Source organism: Lampetra fluviatilis, chromosome 56 (genome assembly GCF_964198595.1).
Source record: "Lampetra fluviatilis chromosome 56, kcLamFluv1.1, whole genome shotgun sequence".
NCBI classification, from domain to species: Eukaryota; Metazoa; Chordata; class Hyperoartia; order Petromyzontiformes; family Petromyzontidae; genus Lampetra; species Lampetra fluviatilis.
Genome location: NC_136330.1, coordinates 3,603,343 through 3,610,862, shown reverse-complemented (window position 1 = coordinate 3,610,862; position 7,520 = coordinate 3,603,343).

Here is a 7,520-nt window from a genome sequence, read left to right as displayed (position 1 = left end):
CGATTTGGGCGCGCGAAAGCTTCCTGGATCCCGTGGGGGTCACGCGCGAAGACAGCGGCCATCTTACGTAGGGAGAAGGGGGCGGTGACTCCTCGACTTACGGACTCGCTCGACTTACGGACACGCTCGACTTACGGACGCTCGACTTACAAACTCTCGACTTACGAACTCTCAGAGATACGAACAAAAGCTATCCGCGTGTCTAATTATGAAAGAAAATATAAGAATAGGTGTTTAGCCTTTCTGGCAATAATACAGGAGGTGGTAAGATGTTCGCCGAATAGAAACCTTTTTGCAAGGAATTAAGTGCGCATTAACCACACAGTGCTTGTCAAGAGTTTTCAGAGTTTCATTTATTTGGTATAGCCCTGTGAGCCATGCGGCTCTTAAGTCGGGTGCAATCGCAACAAACAAAATACGTGAGACATTTCAAAGACTGTAGCCATATAATGGAACCATATTTTATGACGCTAAATGTTTGTGTTGAGCATTCGGCCGCCAGAGATATCACCTGAACAATTATATTACACCGTTGTCCGCAAAATTGTATGCATCCATCGCGAACACACACACATGCTACATCACGGCGGGTTTTTTCATCACTGAACATGCAAACACACACGTGGCTCTGATAATGTATGGGCATTGTCTTTGAAACTGATTGGCCTACACCAGAGGCAGCAGACTTTTTTTTTAAATCCTTTATATTAAGTTCACTTGCGCGCTTGCTTTGCGTGCTTACGACCGTGCAAATCTTTCGGTCGTTTTTTAACCCACTTCCCGTGATACAATCGAGCTGACATTTTCCACACAGACTCGTTGTGCGTGACAATTAATGTTCGTGACAAATTTTTTCCAACATTTTACACTTTTTAGGACAAAAATATTATATTTAATTACCAATTGCTTAATGGTGCCATGCAATCATCTGACCCATAGGTGGCAGCCATCTCAAGCCAGAGGACGAGAGGACTCTAGCCGCCACGCATATAAAGGATTTATAGTGAAAAGCTTTGTTTTTACGGGTTATACTTGTATGGCATAGTATCACCAGTGTCAGACCAGAGGACGCCAAAAGGCGAATATTAAATGGCCGAAAACACCTTTAAAAAATTCCGAAATGCCTCTAGTTACAAACATCCGACTTACGAACTTTCAGAAATACGAACAAACCTGTTCTTAAGTCCAATTGCCTGTTCGGACCGAGAGTCATAAGTTCAACCGCTGTGTGGATTTCACACCTGACGATGATTGCTTGTGTTGCAGTCGAAACGTCGTGATAATTTTATTGTTTTATATTTTTATTTTCTTGGTTCTTTCGGTAAAGTCACGTAGAAGGGAAGTAATAAAATAATAAAAATAAAACATAATAAAACAATTCTCACGACGTTTCGGCCACAACGCAAGCAGCCGTCCTCAGGCGAAGAATGAGACATTATCAAGCTAGGAGCTTATATAGGTGTAGCGAGGAGGAGCGCCTTAACAAAAGAATGTGCATATGAAGAGGAATTTAGCATACCAATGGGCAATGCGTAGGAGGTGGGCGGAGGGGTTTCAAAGTCCCATTATGCCCATGCATTATGCAGGATCAACAGCACCACGGGGGGGCGCAAGGAACAGCGTTAATAAACGAAAGGAATGTTAATGATATGTAGCTGCATTTACCAAACAACCATGTAGAAAACCAAAGTAAAAAACTACATAAAAAACTAAAATATAAACTGATACTTACTATACTCTACAATAAGCTGAGTTACTAACAACAAATAATAAATTACAATTCTACGTCGTAAGAAGTATATAATATACTTCCATCTAAACTTTATTCTCTTAGCATATACAGTACTATATACCAGAGGTGGGACAAAGTCATTGTTATGCAAGTCCAAGTCGAGTCGCAAGTCATCAAATTCATGACTCGAGTCTGACTCGAGTCCAAGTCACATGACTCGAGTCCACATCTCATAGGTGGGACAAAGTCATTGTTATGCAAGTCCAAGTCGAGTCGCAAGTCATCAAATTCATGACTCGAGTCTGACTCGAGTCCAAGTCACATGACTCGAGTCCACACCTCTGCTATATACTGCCATAGATAAACCCAACATTAAATTATATACTGTATTGCTGTAAACCACTATGTATTATTCAACTCACCCTAATGTGTATCGAAATGGTTTATTACGTCCTTCCAATGATTGCTAAGCCTGAATCCATCTTCTCGGTTAAAATTGTCTCTGTGTTTGTATATGTGGATCGCCTCATGAACGAATCTCTCATGATAGCCAGATGGCTTGCAGAGAACCTCCGTCTTGGAGAAGTCAATGTCATGTGAGCCCACTGAGTTGTAACAGTGGTCTGCCACGGCTGAGGTGTTTGTCCTACCGTGTTTTAGATCAGCTTTATGTTCACGAATGCGGTCTGAGACGTGTCGTTTGGTTTCCCCAATGTAACTGCTACCACAGAGGCAACTTAGTTTGTAGACGCCAGGGTACTGTATGTCTGGAATCAAGCAGGTCGTCTGGGGACGACAAGCAGGTCGTCCCCAGACGACCTGCTTGTCAGTTTTGATGTGGTTTCCTTGTTCACCAAGGTGCCTGTGCCTGACACCATCGCAATCATTGAAGACTTGGTTCATCAAGGACTAAATGCTGGGGTACCCCCCCTGGTGAGACACTGCTTAACCAATACATACTTCACCTGGAATGGAACCTTCTACAAGCAAATTGAGGGCACCCCAATGGGCTCCCCCCTATCTCCGGTTGTAGCCAACATCTTCATGGAGAAATTTGAGACAGACGTTGTTTGGTAAATGCAGCTACATATCATTAACATTCCTTTCGTTTATTAACGCTGTTCCTTGCGCCCCCCCGTGGTGCTGTTGATCCTGCATAATGCATGGGCATAATGGGACTTTGAAACCCCTCCGCCCACCTCCTACGCATTGCCCATTGGTATGCTAAATTCCTCTTCATATGCACATTCTTTTGTTAAGGCGCTCCTCCTCGCTACACCTATATAAGCTCCTAGCTTGATAATGTCTCATTCTTCGCCTGAGGACGGCTGCTTGCGTTGTGGCCGAAACGTCGTGAGAATTGTTTTATTATGTTTTATTTTTATTATTTTATTACTTCCCTTCTACGTGACTTTACCGAAAGAACCAAGAAGATGAATCCCTGCAGTCACGAAAGCTTTAAATCGAAATATATTTTTATTATTGTATTCTTTCCCTTCTACGTGACTTTACCGAAAGAACCAATAATATGAATCCCTGCAGTTGCGAAAGCTTAAAATCAAAATGAATTAAATTGTTTTTGAACTGTCATACATTATTTTATGTCTTCCTTAACGTTTGAAAAATTGCCATGCCGACCTCTATTGCTGTTCCGTGGAGTTGCGTTCATAATTGCAATTGTGATTTGTTATTGTGCCACGTTTTGACCAGCAGATGGCACTGCAGCACAATGCCTTGTAAAGTTATGTACGTGTATACAGCAGCCTGTTTACATATCATCAGACTGATTGCTATTAACGAGTAAACTCGTGTTGTTATGTAATGTTACAGCGCCGCCGTCGACCTCCCTTAGCAACATGGCCGACTACGCCTCGTGAAGCCACGCGGCCTCCTCGTCGTTCGCTCATCGCGGCACGTGGATTGGTTGAAGCGGCACCCCCCCCCCGTGTCTGCTAGCGACCAATCAGACGCGCCAGCGGGCTGAGTGACCCCTCCCCTGTTAGCTCGCGACCAATCAGACGCGCCAGCGGGCTGAGTGACCCGCCCCCTGTTAGCTCGCGACCAATCAGACGCGCCAGCGGGCTGAGTGACCCCCCCCCTGTTAACTCGCGACCAATCAGACGCGCCAGCGGGCTGAGTGACCCGCCCCCTGTTAGCTCGCGACCAATCAGACGCGCCAGCGGGCTGAGTGACCCCCCCCCCTGTTAGCTCGCGACCAATCAGACGCGCCAACAGGCTGAGTGACCCCCCTCTGACCCCCCCTGACCCCACTTCCCGGGGCCGCCGAATGTTCCCGCAAAGCCACACAACGCGATTTCATTTTAAACGATCGATTTCATCGATTTTAATTTGTAAAGTACGTAAATGCTTCTCTTTACAAGCAAAAAAAAATAATCATCTTCGGTAAGTCGACGTCCATCTCGACTCCTCTAACGGCTCAGACGTAAGCGGCTGGCGGTTGTCCCACACTCGTGCTACATCTTACAAAGTGTTATTGTTAGAGAATAAAAAGCGCCAACGTTTGTTAAATGCATCCTTCCACCCCCGACAACAACTTCCTCGTGTGCCACCGTGCAATTGTCGAACTTATAAAAAAAACCTTTGATATCGATCGTTTCATATTCATGGTTCTTTCGGTAAAGTCACGTAAATGTGTTGCGATGGAAACGTGTTTTTATTTTGCTTTTATTTTTAAATTTATTTTGTTTTTATTTTCTATCTCTGTGACTTTACCGAAAGAACCAACGATATTAATTCCTGCGGTCACGAAAGTTTTCAGTCAAAATCGATCGTTTCCTTAGCCTCGATATTGTTAACAACGAACACGGGGGACAGTATTAAAGTATTAAAGCTGCGCTTTTGAATAGAATGAATGAAGATATATTACAATCAATCACTCCCGTGCCATTTATTGTGAAAATTCCGTCACAGTTCCTATGATCACTGACTGTTTCATTGCTTTCATGGCTTTATTTTGGTGATTTCGAAAAGTGTATTGGTTTAGCCATGTTTGCTTGTTGTAGTACAGAGTTAGACTGATGGCCTTAATCTAAGTTGTCTTGTGGTTGTTGTTGTTTGACTTGCATCCCACTGGGATTTTTGCACACAGCGTTGGTGTACGGTGCTTTTTTCTGCAATATTTTGCTGTCTTTTCTTGGATTTTCTGTTTGCACTCAGTCCCATAGTCACTTAAAGATGTTTTCTTGTTCATGTTTTTTGTTTGTTGCGGTTGCACCCGATTCAAGAGCCGAATGGCTCACAGGGCTATACCTAATAAATGAACTTGAACTTAATTTGCGAATTGTCAAAATGCCCCTTTGTGTCATTTTGTGCACTGGTCACAATGGGCGGACGTTTGACGGTTCGATATCGCGGGCGATGGATACCAATTCGACGTTTCGCGATGACGACCCACGGATCCATTCATTTCGATTGTTGAGCTCACGATGTTAAGATAACTGTGTGTATTGTGCAACCGCTGTAACTTACCAGTCAACTCCCTTATCAGTGTCCTATCTTATCATTGAACAATTCACACTTGATTGGTCACCCACTGCACTCACCACTAGTACACTCACCACTACACTCACCACTACTACACTCACCACTAGTACACTCACCACTAGTGCACTCACCACTAGTACACTCACCACTAGTACACGCACCACTGCACTCACCACTAGTACACTCACCACACACCACTAGTACACTCACCACTAGTACACTCACTACTACACGTTTCGTCCAGGGTTTGTGTGTAATCTGCAACCTGTTTGCGGTATCTTACTATGTTTTATTTTTATTTTATCATGTCAGCACCACTGAGCTATCTAGACTCTTTTTCAGAAGCCACCTGGCCCTCACAAATGATAGCTCAAAGAAGTGGCTTATCGTCGTGTGGACATTTATAACAGCCAAATACTCGAAGCGCGTGTTGATTCTAACTGTGGAGGGAAAAACCGAAAGACCACGGATAGAGAGACACGCAAACTCCAAATATACAGCAGCAGGCGTCAGGGTCGGGATCGAACCCACGATCTCCTGCATACCAGGCGAGGTAGTTAACATCTCCTAGCCACCGTGATGATGATGAGAGAGACACGCAAACTCCAAATATACAGGCGTCAGGGTCGGGATCGAACCCACGATCTCCTGCATACCAGGCGAGGTAGTTTACATCTCCTAGCCACCGTGATGATGATGAGAGAGACACGCAAACTCCAAATATACAGCAGCAGGCGTCAGGGTCGGGATCGAACCCACGATCTCCTGCAAACCAGGCGAGGTAGTTAACATCTCCTAGCCACCGTGATGATGATGAGAGAGACACGCAAACTCCAAATATACAGGCGTCAGGGTCGGGATCGAACCCACGATCTCCTGCATACCAGGCGAGGTAGTTAACATCTCCTAGCCACCGTGATGATGATGAGAGAGACACGCAAACTCCAAATATACAGGCGTCAGGGTCGGGATCGAACCCACGATCTCCTGCATACCAGGCGAGGTAGTTAACATCTCCTAGCCACCGTGATGATGATGAGAGAGACACGCAAACTCCAAATATACAGGCGTCAGGGTCGGGATCGAACCCACGATCTCCTGCATACCAGGCGAGGTAGTTAACATCTCCTAGCCACCGTGATGATGATGAGAGAGACACGCAAACTCCAAATATACAGCAGCAGGCGTCAGGGTCGGGATCGAACCCACGATCTCCTGCATACCAGGCGAGGTGGTTAACATCTCACTACTGTGGCGCCCCCAATACATAGCGATAGATTGTTTCCCAGTATCATGAGTATCTTGTTTAACCAGGTAAGAGCTCAAGAGGCCAGGATTAGTCCGATTTTCAAGTTTGACGTTGATCACTAAGATGGCATAGAAGACGCTTACAGACTCATAGAGATGTAATGAGATAACATAGCGATACATGGTTTCCCATTTTAATGTTCATTTAGTCTAATCAGGTGGGGAATGCAAGAGACCCAGGATAGTCTCATTTGCAAGAGTGACCAAAATGACAAACGCTAAGTAAGATCATGTACAGCAATAACGCGAATAGTAATCCTAGCAAAACACGACTCTACTGTCGCAAGAGAAAACTAAAATATTTGCACAATCACACGGTAACGTATTACTGCAGCAGTTAATGAGTTGTGAAATGCTATGTGAGGCATGCTCAAGGGTCGTTAACCAAAAAAAAAACAAGAAGATCACAGTTTTTTTCGAATTCGTTATAAAAAAAAATCTAAATATTTCAAGAGCCGTGAATACGAGATGACCACGAAGCTCTAGTCCTAGATTTGAAGCTTTCGTGACTGCAAGGATTCATATTTTTAGGGGGTTTTTTTCGGTAAAGTCACGTAGGTAAAAATTTTAAGTTAATAAAAGTAAAATAAAATAAAAATCACGACGTTTCGGAGGCAACACAAGCTTCCGTCTTCAGGTGGAACCGTCACAGCACGATTGCTGTATCAAGTAAGATACAGCGATCAAGTAAGATACAGCGATCAAGTAAGATACAGCGATCAAGTAAGATACAGCGATCAAGTAAGATACAGCGATCTAGTAAGATACAGCGATCAAGTAAGATACAGCGATCAAGTAAGATACAGCGATCAAGTAAGATACAGCGATCAAGTAAGATACAGCGATCAAGTAAGATACAGCGATCAAGTAAGATACAGCGATCTAGTAAGATACAGCGATCTAGTAAGATACAGCGATCAAGTAAGATACAGCGATCAAGTAAGATACAGCGATCAAGTAAGATACAGCGATCAAG